Source organism: Mastigoproctus giganteus, chromosome 4, assembly GCF_048544385.1.
Source record: "Mastigoproctus giganteus isolate SK-2022 chromosome 4, ASM4854438v1, whole genome shotgun sequence".
NCBI classification, from domain to species: Eukaryota; Metazoa; Arthropoda; class Arachnida; order Uropygi; family Thelyphonidae; genus Mastigoproctus; species Mastigoproctus giganteus.
This window is the reverse complement of record NC_143578.1, coordinates 60,165,236-60,179,248: the sequence shown is the minus strand read 5'-3', so window position 1 is coordinate 60,179,248 and position 14,013 is coordinate 60,165,236.

The following is a 14,013-nucleotide window of genomic DNA, read 5'->3' as shown; positions in this document are numbered from 1 at the left end:
TAGCTACAAAATTTTAAAAAAATAAAAGTAATCATGCCATTATGAATTATTCTATTTTTATGATCTTTATACAGGAATACCTTGCATAGTGTGGTTAATGCGTTGGAAAAAACTAACTATCGCACTGACTGAATCAGCACTAAATGGGGAATAATTCCAATGGGAAAAATGATACGTGGATATCATGTGGATTTTTTATATTAGAAATAATTATGCATGATTAGTTAGAAAAATCATAAATACAAATAGTAATGTGAGGTAGACTAAGAATTTTTTTTTTTTTTTTTTTTTTTTTTTTTAATGAAAACCCCAAGCACGAGGCATTAGAACCTATAGTACTTAGTACCGGGCTTGGGTTGGAGGTTGAGAAGACGAAAGAAGATATTTGTTGACATTGGACTTGAACTTCTGTAGACTGTAATTTTCAGGAAATACGTATGAAGGAAGGTTGTTCCAGAAAACTGCAGTTGAATGAATAAATGAGGAAGATGAAAAGTTGGTTCTGTGAGTTTGAAGTTGGACAGTAAATGGATGTTGGCAGCACATGTTCGGACTGTTTTGAAAGAGAGAGCAGGAATTATAGAAGCAAATTCAGAACAGTGCCTATGGAAGTATCTGTAGAAAAGGCATGCAGCAGAAACAGTACGTCTATGAGACAAAAGTGGAGAGACTCTGTTAGAGAGGAGTCATTAATTAACCTAACTACCCTCTTCTGAATGGAATCTAGAATTTCATTCTAGATTCCATTCAGAAGAAAAAATGAAAATGAAATTAACTGATAATCAATCGCAGTCACAGATTATAAACCACACTATAGTGAATCCTGTACTGATTGAAGCCGCACTGTGCAAGGTATTGCTGTAGTTCTGAACCTGTAGTATTCATAGTTAACTATGGTATATACATAAAAAATTAGGCTCTTTCAGAGTACCACATGATCACTTAATATTAGAGTCGAAGTGACATACTTCTGCTTATGGATTACATTCCATCTGATTACAATTTTTAAATTGCATAAACAAACTTATATGATTGTGCTCCTATATTTAAAATCTCTATGTTAAACAGAGTAATACACTTGTATTTTGTTTTTAAATATTTCAGAAATAGATTTGATTTTATTGGCGCAAAAACGACTGCAGTTATACTGCGCCAAGAAAATCAGAAATAGATAAAACCCATGTATATAAAAAAAAAAAAGGTATGAATATGATCAAAGATTTTGCAGTCTTTTTATCAACAGAAATCATCCTGAGAACAGTATTCAAGTTTTGTTGAAATTATATTTCTGGTTATTTTTTGTATTCTCAATTTTGCTTTCATTATTCATGGTTTTATCCAGGGCTGTGGAGCCAGAAGAAAATTTTGTAGCTCCAGCTCCTTTAATTTATCAAAATCCTAATTTAGTTTTGAACTGTCGAAGTGAGCAATAATCATACCCAACTGACAAATGAAACACTGTTGGAATGATCTTTGCATTATAAGCTAAAAATACACAGTTAATTTGACCTTTAGTTTAATGAACAAAAATGAATGGATTATAAATTGAAAACAATCTGCTGCATTACAGAAAAAAAAAAACATTGACTTATATTTGCCATATTGAAGCATGTAAATTAACTTTAATTCCCTTAAAAACTGAATTTTCAAATTTTGTATAGCTTGATCTTAAGAATAAGATTGCCTCAAGCAAGTCCTCTTTCATTGATGCTCTCAAATCTGATTTAATGATTTTTAGAGCTGAAAATAAATGCTCTACACTGGCTTGAGTAGGGGGCAATGCAATCACCAATTGTGCAACATCTCGTATGATTTTAAGGTACAGTACTTTAATATTGCATCTTTTACAGACATCTTTGATTGACATTCAATTTTTTTTAACTTCAGTGAGGGACGCTAATACTTCTAACTTGAATTTAGTCAATGTACTAATAGGAGTAACATGTGGCACACCTTTTTCTAATTCCAGTCAACAGCGTTTTGAGCTATGCTGTTTGTCAATAATCTTTTCAAAATTAAACTCATCTTCAGAATTAGTATCAGATGATGATGCTGGTGGATTGCTTTGTATTTCATTTCCTAGAGGCGAGCATTCTTGAGGGGGTTCTTATTCTTAGTGCTATATCACATAAAGCTTCCTTTGCTTTGTTGTCCAATCTGTTAATAAACATCTGTACTTGGGATCAACATAAAAGCCAGCTAACATTACATAGTTTTCTAATAAAGTTTTTTCCCCTAACTTCCATGGAGGAAATGATACCTTTAGCTATGGGACCATATATCTTGGAAAGGCAGTAGATCAGAGACTTCCATTCCTTTAGGAACTGCCTGGGAGTCAAGTCTTCCTTGAATTTTCTTTGTAGTGATATGTGGCTGGTAAAGCAAGTTTTTAAGTTTCTGTACCTGGTCCCACTGTACTTCTGTTAGCGCAGATGTGGGAAACCACAGGTGGCGCCTGACCCTAACACTATGCACTTCTGTTAGTGTTATTTCAGGGTTGGCCATGTCAATAAGGATAGGTTTCAGTTCTAGTAAGCAGTCCATCATCATATATGTGCTATCCCACCTTGATCCAAAATTGCTACTTTTCCAGCACGTTTAATTATTGCTTCTATTTTTGGCTTTCTAGTAGCTAGTACAACCTGCCTCACCTTACTTACAAGAGCAGTTGCATGTTTATTTCCTAAGCCATTACGAATTGCTAGCTGTAGAGTACACTGGTGTACAAAACTTAAGGACCAGTCAGGTTTTCACCTGTAGCTTCTCATAGGAGTGGCCTGGATATGGGATTTGTTTGTTATTTGGTTTTTAGGAGCATTAGCAACTAAGGCCATATTGCTCCGGTATATGCATTGGTCATTCCCTGACCTTTCCGCATCCTCCGTATTTGGTGGTGATGGGCTCGAACCCCGGTCTAATCAAGAAGCGTGTGCTACGCACTGCTGCTCCTTCCCACCTGGCTATGGAGGCGCCCCTGGATATGGGAAAAGCATACCAAAGGAACCTCGTGAAGTACAGAAATGATGAAGGAAACAACACCGACACAACAACGGAAACAAAACGGCACAAAAGGACTTTATTCAAAAATGGCAACATAGCACTGGCTGCCATGATACAGATGCATCACTGCCAAAGATGGAACAAAGGGAAGACGTGGTCCTCAGTAGGAGATATGGCCACCCCTAATGTCAATGCAGGCTCTGCACCGCCTGTCCATACTTAGAACAATGTTGTTGATAAGTTCTTGCGGTAACATCGTCCATTCCTCTGTCAGCCCCATCTTCAGCTGGTGAACATTTTCTGGTGGGTGTGGACGTGCCGATAGGAGTCTCCCCAGAGCATCCCATATGTGTTTGATGGGATTTAGATCGACGAAAATGGGCAGGCCAATCCATACAAACAATGTCCTCACTTTCCAAAAGCATGTCAACGGCTGCAGTGCGATGGGGTGTGCCTTTATCATCCATAAACACAAACTGGGGGCCAATGGCACCTCGAAACAGGCACACACAGGGGAAGGATTACCTCAGTACAGTAGCATGCACCGGTTACATTACCGCCTTCCAGTATCTGGAGTTGTGTACCTCCATCTAAGGTAATGCCTCCCCAGACAAGAACACCTCGACCGCCATATTGATACCTTTCAGTGACGTTTGTGGGGTGATACTGTGTGCCAACCTCTTGCCAGATTAGCTGACATCTAGAATCGCTGCTGAGACTGAAGCTACTCTCATCAGTAAAAAGTACCTTACCCCATTGCACTGCTGTCCAGTCCTTGTGTTTGATGCACCGCTGTAAACGGTGTCTCCAATGGGCAGGTGTTAAAGGGACACAACATACTGGCAATCGGGCAAACAGTCCACCTTTGTTGAGTCATCTGGCCACAGTAAACTGCAAAATCATGGGTCCTGTGCAGCTGGTTTCCAATGGATCCTGCTGTCTGGTGTCTGTCCCTCTTGGCTGTATGAGGATATAGCATTCATCATTGGGCGTTGTTTTTCGTGGACAACCACCACTAATCCTTCGAACAGCTGTACCTACCTGTCATTCTGAAAGCCAACCACACACGAGACGATGCTATGGGACCGAACTCTGCAGTCACACTCCTCGCACTTCAAGCTTCCCAATTATTCGACCCCGGGTAAAGTCATCCAGATGTTGTCTACTGGCCATTTCCTTGTCTGTAGCACTGTATGAAACCAATCGAATGTCTGTAACAGTTGTGCTCACCATTTGGTAATTTGCACATAACTGCTGAACTGCTGCTTTTATCTGTTTATGTGAGCCTTCTCATCACGATTCAAATTTTTGCATGTGCACCAGCTTTCTACTGAATGGCCACAGTTATGCAAATCGCCACAGGCTGTTTCATTTGATTTTGTGGTTGCAACCTTTAGAAATAGTGTTTTGCACACCACTGTATGAACACCACAACGCATGTGTGGGACTCTGGAGAGGCTTCAAATTCATCCATAATGTCACTTAAATCAAGTTCTGCTTCTGAGTCATCATCGGGTTCTAATTTTGGAGTCTAACCACTTGATTCATGCCTTTCACTATCTGTTATTGAATCACCTCTCTTGGTCTTTATTTAACTTCTGAATGGTACTTGACATGTTGGAGGCATTATAAGTCACAGTACACGATCTTTTTCTATTTCAAACTCTTGCATAACATCTTTCACTAGCTGATGAAGGTACTCGCTTGTATGTTGGGCTTTTGTATCCCTTACTGCTAATGTACGTGTTACAATTTTATTGTTGGCATCAACGAATTGAACATTTATTGCAAAGTAGTTTACTCTATAATGCGTGCAAGCATCCATTTTTAAATATTTTGTACAAAACATCCTTTTAGATATTTATAAGAGCAAACTTTTCTTCCTTTGCTTTATCTATTATAAAACTTCGAATACTGCCTCTATCCAAACTAATTTTGAATTTTTGGGCCATTTCTCCTATCAAACCAAGCATGGCTGGTTTACAAAAGACATTCAGAGATAAAGAATTCTTCACCACTAACTCAATGTAATTCTTGAATTGATCTGCTGTCGTGGACACGGTGACTTTTTGACTAACAAAATATTAGCATTAGCATTAGTAGAGGCATTTGATGCAAGAAAGCAAGCTTATGCAGCATCAGCCAAAAAAAAAAAAAACCACTTCCACTTCACCCCTCTGTTCGTTTGAAATACCTGTCTAGCTGAGCCTTAAACTTATTTAGGCTATCAACTTCCACGACAAGGGATGGAAGTCTGTTCCACCAACCAACCACCCGCTGGCTAAAGGAAAATTTCCGCATGTCTATCCTACATCTGTCTTTCCAATCAAATCAATCAAAGTAAATCAATGAAATATTTAAAAATATTTGATTGATTTACTTGACTAATGATGAAAAACTAGAAATGCTTGCCTTATTAAGCTTGAGTCTCTCTTCCTCTTCTATACTCTTATGCACTTCGGGATGATTATGACTTATGTGACGCTTCAAATTGAATGCTCTTGTTGAAATATTGGTCTTATTGGTCAATGGTTTACCAATTTTTGCTCCACAAGTCAAAATCTTGCCATCAGTGTCATTCACTTGGCATGTGCAAATATAGTATTTATCATCTTCTGTGACCGTAAAGTATTCAAATACATTAGACTTTGTTCTAGATCCTTTATTCATCATTGAGGGCTTCCAGACATTTGACATTTCTGAAAAAATAAAATGTGCATTATTTGAAAACTACTCACTGGTTTAGACATTAAATTAAAAAAAAAAAAAAAAAACCTAGTAAACAAAAAGAACAAGGAAATGAAAACTTCACCATGAAGCATCAAAGCATATGACATATGCACACCCACATGATTATAATTGACCAAGTTAGTTGAAGCCACAGAGCTAGTTTTTTTTTTTTTTACTGGCTCTGGCTCCAGCTCCACAGCCCTGGTTTTATCATTAAAAATAGCAATGACAAAGCATTTGATTTGTTAGACAAAGGAGCTGAAGATGAAAATAGAGAAAACTTTGGATACTGTCCCTTATCTCTCCTATTTCTGTAGATATAAAATATGTTGCTTTTGTAGAAAATTTATTTTAATAAAAATAAAATATTACTGAGGGAAATATGAGCACGCAGCATATATAGATGAAATCAGACCTTAAATGCTAGAAGAGTGTCACAATGACCTGCATTATGTTATACAGATGCATTATCAGGACAAGTTCCAGAAAATTGGCATAAAACAATTTTTACCAGTACAGTATATATAAAAAAAGGGAAATAAAGCATAATGTGGCAATTAGAGCAATTTTCACTCCTCAGGGTATAGAAACTTTATTTCACTGATTCTGAATGAAAAGGCATGGCAAACTGAACAGTTCTCTAAAGGCAAAAAAAAAAAAAAAAACCCACCAGCAAGTATAAACAAATGTCAAAATTCAAGACAATAATAGTAAAAAAAAAAAAAAAAAATTGTCCATTAAACAATCTGTTCCCCCAAATTGTGCCAAAAACTTTTGGCACCATCTTGGTATACTTTTCCCATGCCTAAATTTTCAGTTAAAATTTGTCTGTTTTCTTTGTCCATGGTGAGTTCTGATGCCATTCTAATGCTTAAATGATGATCACATCTAATCAATACCCTTACTCGGTCCACATTTTCATCAGTTTTCATGGATACCAGATGGCTTGGCTGTTCATCTTCTGCATTCTCTCTTCCTTCTAAAAAAAATCTTTTATGCCATTCAAATATGCAAGCTCTTGATATAGTATCTTCCTCACAAACTTGACGTAACAACTCATAACTTTCAGTTAGTGTTTTCTTTAATTTTGTCAAAAATTTGAAGTTGATTTGTTGTTCAATTCTTTTGTCTGTCACTTTTTAAGCAAACTGCAAAAAAACGAGATAATGAAACCTGTCTCATTACAAAGCAAATGAGCATGTTGGAACGTGACTTGGCAGACAACTAGGGAACGGTTCAAGGATTCCTTCTTCAAAAAAATAAAAATTCTTTCAGCTGTCAACTGCTATTTTGACTTCAGTATTCCAACCGAAATGACACCCATGAAAGTTTTTTTTTTACAATGGTTTTACAATGGACTAAAAACGTGTAGCATAATTATGAACCTGAACCACTTTCAGGGAGTTTGAGCGCCTTGCACAGTTTTTTGGAAGCAAGGCATGAGGTGCATTGGCAACATGTGGGCATGTGTTATGAAGCAGGATAATTACTTCTGTTAGCTGTCTCAGTCAATTTTCACTCCTCAGGGAAATAGTTATCTGAATTTGATGTTGAGGTACAGGCAGCTCAAAGTTTCGACATACCATCCAAACTAATATTCGCATCAGGGTCTTTAAAGTCTAACAATAAAAGACCATAGTGTAAGAGAAAATGGTTACCATAACTTTTCCTGCAGAAACCTGGAATTTTTTTTTTGAAAGACTGAGCTTCCACTGCATATTGAAAAGCTTTGAATTCAGATTAAAATGGTACCAAACTTGATCTTCTGCCACAATCTTATTCAGTTCATCTTTATCGTAATGTAAAACAATCTCATATATAATAATATTTTCAAGTTTGAAAATATTAACCTTAGAATCCACTGACCAGTGACTTTATGGTAACCAACATCATAAATAATGGAGTGAGGAATTCTCAATGCTGATGTTCTAAATTTGCAAATGTTCTGTACCCATCAGAAGCCTGTTTTTGCAAATTGCAATTTCCAGAAGCTCAACAATGATAGTACGTTGTGTGGCAGGGCTGTTCAGAATGGAGAAAATTATCTGTGCTTTCTCTTCCTTTTCAAAACTTTTACTACTCTGATAGCAGTAGTTTTTAAATGAGTGGTTTTTCGACATACAAGTCAACATTATAAATTTGTGGTTCTTGACTTTGAACAAAATCAAATCACTGTGCACTGATCCATTTTTTTCAATGTACCATACATTTAAATTCAGTCTATTTAAATTTCATATGAAAAATTAAGTAAGCAACCTTAAAGAGCAAACAAAATTGAATTGAATTAGGTTTTATTATAAACTAGCATGTCAACATATTAAATTGAGCACAGAATTATTTTCTTGTACTCTGCTGAGAACTGTCACGTGTTAAATATTTTAACATGAGAATTGTCATGTTAAAATATTTAGCATGTTAAATATTTTAAAATAAAATCAAATTCTTATCTGAATATATCATAAAGCTGCAATATTCTGAGGAAAAATTAAAACAGTAAAAACTAATATGGACTTACATTACAGAGATAAAAATTATATAATAAAAAGTAAATTAAATATAGTTATAGTAAATAATAAAAATTTATTTTTTTCCCCTTCACTACTCAGAATATCAAGCAACATACTGGTAGAGAAAGGTCTAACAAAAACTATTTTAGTAGTCTTTGTTATATCTTTTTGTGCCAGTATGGTATTTGATATTCTGATTAGAACATGCTAATAAGGACTTTAGCCTTTATTTACATGCTTGTATAAGTACATCAAGCAAGTAGCATTTATGTATCACGTGACCAAAATGTATACAGTATCTGCATATTTAAACATCTCCAGTTTTCTTTTAATTCAAATGACCTTGCATTTATTGACAGAGTAAAACATCACTAATTCAGGCTGATTTTTTTTTTTTTTAATAGGTATTTTATTTACATGGAATGAAAATTTTCTTAAACAGAAATTTAATAATATTATTCAGAATGGTTCACAATCACTTTGTAAATTTTTAATTTTTCTCCTCCTGAATGAATGATGCAAGAAAGCAAATGTATGAGCTTATGCAGCATCAGCCAAAAAAAAAAAAAAAATCACACCATTCCCTCCAAATGCCTGTCCAGTTCCTCCTTAAATTTATTCAAGCTATCAACTTCCACAACGACAGATGGAAGTTTGTTCCAGCAATTAACCACCCGCCGGCTAAAGGCAAATTTCCGCACATCTATTCTACATCTGTCTTTTCTTAATTTGAATTTATGCCCCCTTAGGTTCGTAATCTGAACAAGTGGAAGGATCCCATCAGAATTCAGCATGCTCAATCCATTCAAGGCCTTATATACCTCAATCAGATCACCGCGCAGGTGCCTAGTCTCCAGCCACTACAATTTGCAAAACTTAAGCCTCTCTTGGTAAGAGGATCCCTTCATTCCCCTCACCAATCTTGTTGCCCTTCTCTGTACCCGCTCAAGTAAATCTACATCCTTCCTAAAATAAGGTCTCCAGACCTGTACGCAGTACTCAAGGTGTGGCCTGACCATTGCCATATACAGAGTGACAATCACCTCCTTCTCCCTGCTAGCAAAATTCCTATATATCATTGACAAAACCCCATGACCTGCCCTGGCAGCCTGTCTGCATTGCTCAGAGAACTTCATATCTGACTGCACAATTACTCCCAGGTCTTTCATTTTCTACCACCGTAAGTGTAGTGCCACACAGTTGGTACGTTTCTCTGGGGTTATTTCTACCCATATGCAGTACTTTGCATTTGTCAAGGTTAAACTTCAGTTGCCACTTCTTAGCCCATCTGCCCAAATTATCTAGATCCTGTTGCAGTAGCACACTGCCATTACTGTCATTAACAACCCTGCCAACCTTTGTATCATCTGCAAACTTAGACATTAAGCCTGATATACCTTCATCAATATCATTGATAAATATACAAAACAACAGTGGACCTAACACCGAACCCTGTGGGACTCCACTAATAACATTAGTCCAAGAAGAACAGCACCCATTGATTACCACCCTCTGTCTTCTCCCACTTAACCATCCTTTTATCCATTGTAGCAACTTACCCTTAATACCATTCTGCTCCAATTTGTACAATAGTCTTCCATGCGCAACAGTGTCAAAAGCTTTCCTAAAATCCAAATATATGATATCAAAATTGTTTTTTGCATCCAGTTCCTTTGTAACCACATCATAATATCCTATCAAATTTGTCAGACAAGACTTTCCCTTAACAAACCCATGCTGTGTCTGAATTATTTCTGCAGTCTTGTCTAGATGATCCTGCAATGCATCTTTAACCAGCGACTCCATTATTTTACCCGGAACAGAAGTTAAACTAACTGGTCTGTAATTACTCGTGTCACCCTTCGATCCCCCTTTGTGAATTGGGGATACATTTGCACATCTCCAGTCCGTGGGAACCTACCCTGAGTCCAAGGATGCTCTCATAATTATGGCTAAGGGTTTGCTTAGTTGCCTTGCCCCCTCCTTTAATATAACTGGATAGATCCCATCCACCCCAGGTGCTTTTCTTACGTTTAATTTCAACAATTTCTCTTCCACTTTGCTCTCAGTTATTACAAGATCATTAATCACCCTGCTACAATTTGATAACCTTCTGCCATTTTCAAACCTTAATAATTCCTCACGCGTGAATGTAGATGCAAAATACTCGTTCTGTTTGTTTGCTATCTGAGCAGGATCATCAACAGTCGAACCATCGATGTCAAGTGGACCAATCAGATTCATCCCCTTCCTTTTAGAGTTTATATAAGTAAAGAAATCCTTGCTGTTTTTCTTAGCATCTTTTGCCAAGGATTTCTAGTAATCTGCCTTCGCCTGCCGAACCTCCTTTGTGACCTGATTACAGATTAACTTATCTGCCATAGGCTTCTGAGTCGCTTGATAATTTATATGCATCCCATGCATTTTTCTTCTCTGTTACGAGTCTCATTAGTTCATTTGACAACCTTTTAGGCCTAAACCTTGAACAATATTTCTTAATAGGTATGAAACTTTTAGTAGCATCCACGATTAATTCCTTGAATGCTTCCCACTTAGAATTTACTGTTGGTAACATCGTCAGTTGATCCCACTGAACAGAATTTAAAAACTGTCGGAGACCACTGTACTCGCCTTTACGGAAGCAAAAACCCTTTCCTTTACCCCTGATGGTAATTAAATCTTTAAGTAAATCCCACATCAGTACACTGTGATCACTGCCACCTAGTGGTTCTTTAATCTGCAAATTCCTAATACATGAATGATCACTGCTGATAACCAGATCAAGAGTATTACTTTCTCTGGTTGCCTCTCGAACATGCTGCTGCAGAAAAAAATCATCCAATAAATCCACAAAAGTCTGACTAGTGTGCGAGTGCCCAACCCACACGTTCCAGTCAATATCTGGGAAGTTAAAATCCCCCATTATAAGACATTCCGATTTACTAGCCCACTCTATTTCTCTGTACAATTGTTCATTGTACTCATTCGAGTCATTAGGCCTATAACACACTCCTACTCTAATTTTTGCTTTCGCCGTGCTTATGTCACACCAAACTGACTCAACAGTGCACTGTTCATCTATATCAACTGGATGCACTTCTTTTGATTTTATATTTTTCTTTATTAACAGCATAACACCTCCTCCCTTCCTATCTGTCCTTTCTGTACACATTGTACTCCCCAAATTCCAGTTCGGCATTCCTTATATCTGTGCGAAACCAAGTCTCTGATATCCCAACAATATCCACCTTTGATGTCTTGACCAACACTTCAAATTCATCAAATTTATTTACTATACTTCTAGCATTGGTATACATGCACCTATTCCTATTCCCAGCCACTCTAACACATCCCATATACCCACCTGTTTCACGATGACTGACATCCGTCCCTGAAACCCCAACACCCCTCACTCCAGGTCGCTACTTATTCTAATAGAAGTTGTGCAAGAATCACCTTCACCTCTGCCTACGACTACTGTTAAACTATTAGTCCTTGTATCCCCCCAAGCTATCAGTTTGAATATTAAAAAGGCACCCAACAAAGTGGGCATGAAAACTAACAAAGAGAATTACTGTTATTGTGTGCAAACAAGAATGGAAATTACAAGCAAAAGTCATTGTATATTGGTAAAAGTCGGAAGCCCCTGGTGTTTTAAAGTCATCAACACAAAATCTCTACCTGTGACTTATAAAAATAGCTCCAATGCTTGGATGAAGAGTGATATTTTTGTTTCATGGTTTGAAAGTGAGTTTGTACCATCAGTGATATGCCACTTGCTTTCCAAAAAACTTGAAGAAAAGGCTCCTGTTACTGTTGGACCACATCCATGTTATATTGAGGTTGCACTGTAATTACCATATATTCTAGAATGAAAAGAGGCACTGGATCATAAGATGCACCCATGTTTTAGAAGGCAAATTTTGGACACACACTTTATTGCATAATTGCACTTTATTTCAATTATATATTGAAACAGGAATTCAAAAGTGTATACTAAACAAAATATAAGTGTAGAAGGAAGCTTTTACTCATCATAGAACTCTTAAGCTCATCGTAGACATTGCTAGTGTCACATTTTGTGAAAGACTTGGTGGCTGTGTCATGTTTCCTATGAAAAATTCCTATTCATAGGAATTTTTCCATAATTCCTATGAATTTTTCACCCATTGCACATCTCTGAAATTTTTAGTTTGCTTTATTCAACCTGTTGGTGTAAAACCATGGTTTGGTCCTTCCAACCATTTTGTCTGCTCCTTATGCACGAATGCTTTAAAGAGTTTAATTGGAATGTTCAATGACTGCAGAAAGCCTACTGGAATTACAGCTAACCTTTTTTGTTGCCTCTCTTAACGTGCAGTTTAAAGGAGTCACACACCAAAAGTATTTTTTCAGAAAGCTATCTGGATGTTTTTGACCACTTTTTCTCTACCCTTGGCTAGAAATCAAGAACATTGTGCAGGTAGTACACCTCAAGGCCATAAGACACAGAGGAGTTTAGGCAACATATTTTCAGGAGAGAAAGTGCATCTTACTGTCTAGAAAATGGTATACTCTACTGTGAATGCTGGTATCCAAGTTATCCTCATCCAAGTTCAGGAGTCAATTATAATTGTAATTTTGTCCCAAAAAAAAAGTAAAAGTTAAGAAAATTAGTAGTACCAATTTGCATTTTATTTCCTAATAAATATACACTGAATAGCCACTTTATTACACATATCTAAAAGCAAGTAGATCCCCCACCCCTTTAGCCCTAAGAGGACTCAGCTTGGACTCATCGTGGAATGGACTCAACATGAAGTGTTGAAAGCATGCCACATGGATGCTGGTCCGTGCTGACTCAACTGCTTCCCATAGTTGTTGGAAATGGACGGCTGTGGACCCCTACTCTAAAGAGCTCGTTCCATCTCATCTAACAATTGCTCAAACTGGATTGAGATCTAGTGACTGGATAGTTCACCAACAATAGGCTACAATTCATTCTCATATTGCTGGACCAGCTATGTGCAATACTTGCCTTGTGATGTGGCGCATTATCCTGTTGGAAGAATCCATTCACAAATTGATACATTGCAGCCACGAAGGTAGGAATGTTCACCAGAAATGTTTTTCAGATAACTTATAGCATTCAAATATGTTGCTCCACTGGTATGAAAGAGCCCCAGTCTGTACCATGAAAACACATCCAACAACCGCTACCACCTGAACTGCTTGACACCTGGCAGGGTAGGTCTATGACTTGCTGTTTTTACGATATTCTGGTCCTCTCATAAATGTGAAACAGTAGAAACAGGATTAATTAGATCAGGTAACATTTTTTCCATTCTTCGCTATCAATGTTGCTGAGCCCACTGTAACTTCTCATTTTTTGGTGACTGGAGTTGAAACAGGGCTGTCCCTGTCCATAAAAAAGTATGAGTTGTGTTCTGAAATACCTCTTCAGTTACCTGTTTGCAATATGTTATTTGACTGACAATAGCCTTTCTGTTACTCTGTGCAAGTCTTATCAGCTTCCATTGGCCTCTTGCATCAACAAGCTATTTCCAACTACAGGGCAAAAAAAAAAAGTAACCAAATTTGGTTACTAGACTAATCTCAAGACACCTCTGCTTGAAAACCACAGCAGCAGTACAGTTTCCACAATTCTCATATTGGCACATCTGATACCAACTACCATACCATACCATACCACATTCAGTCACTTAAACCTTTCATCTTGCCCATTGTTGCACTGAATTGCACCATATAGCATCCTTACATATCTGCCGACTTGCTT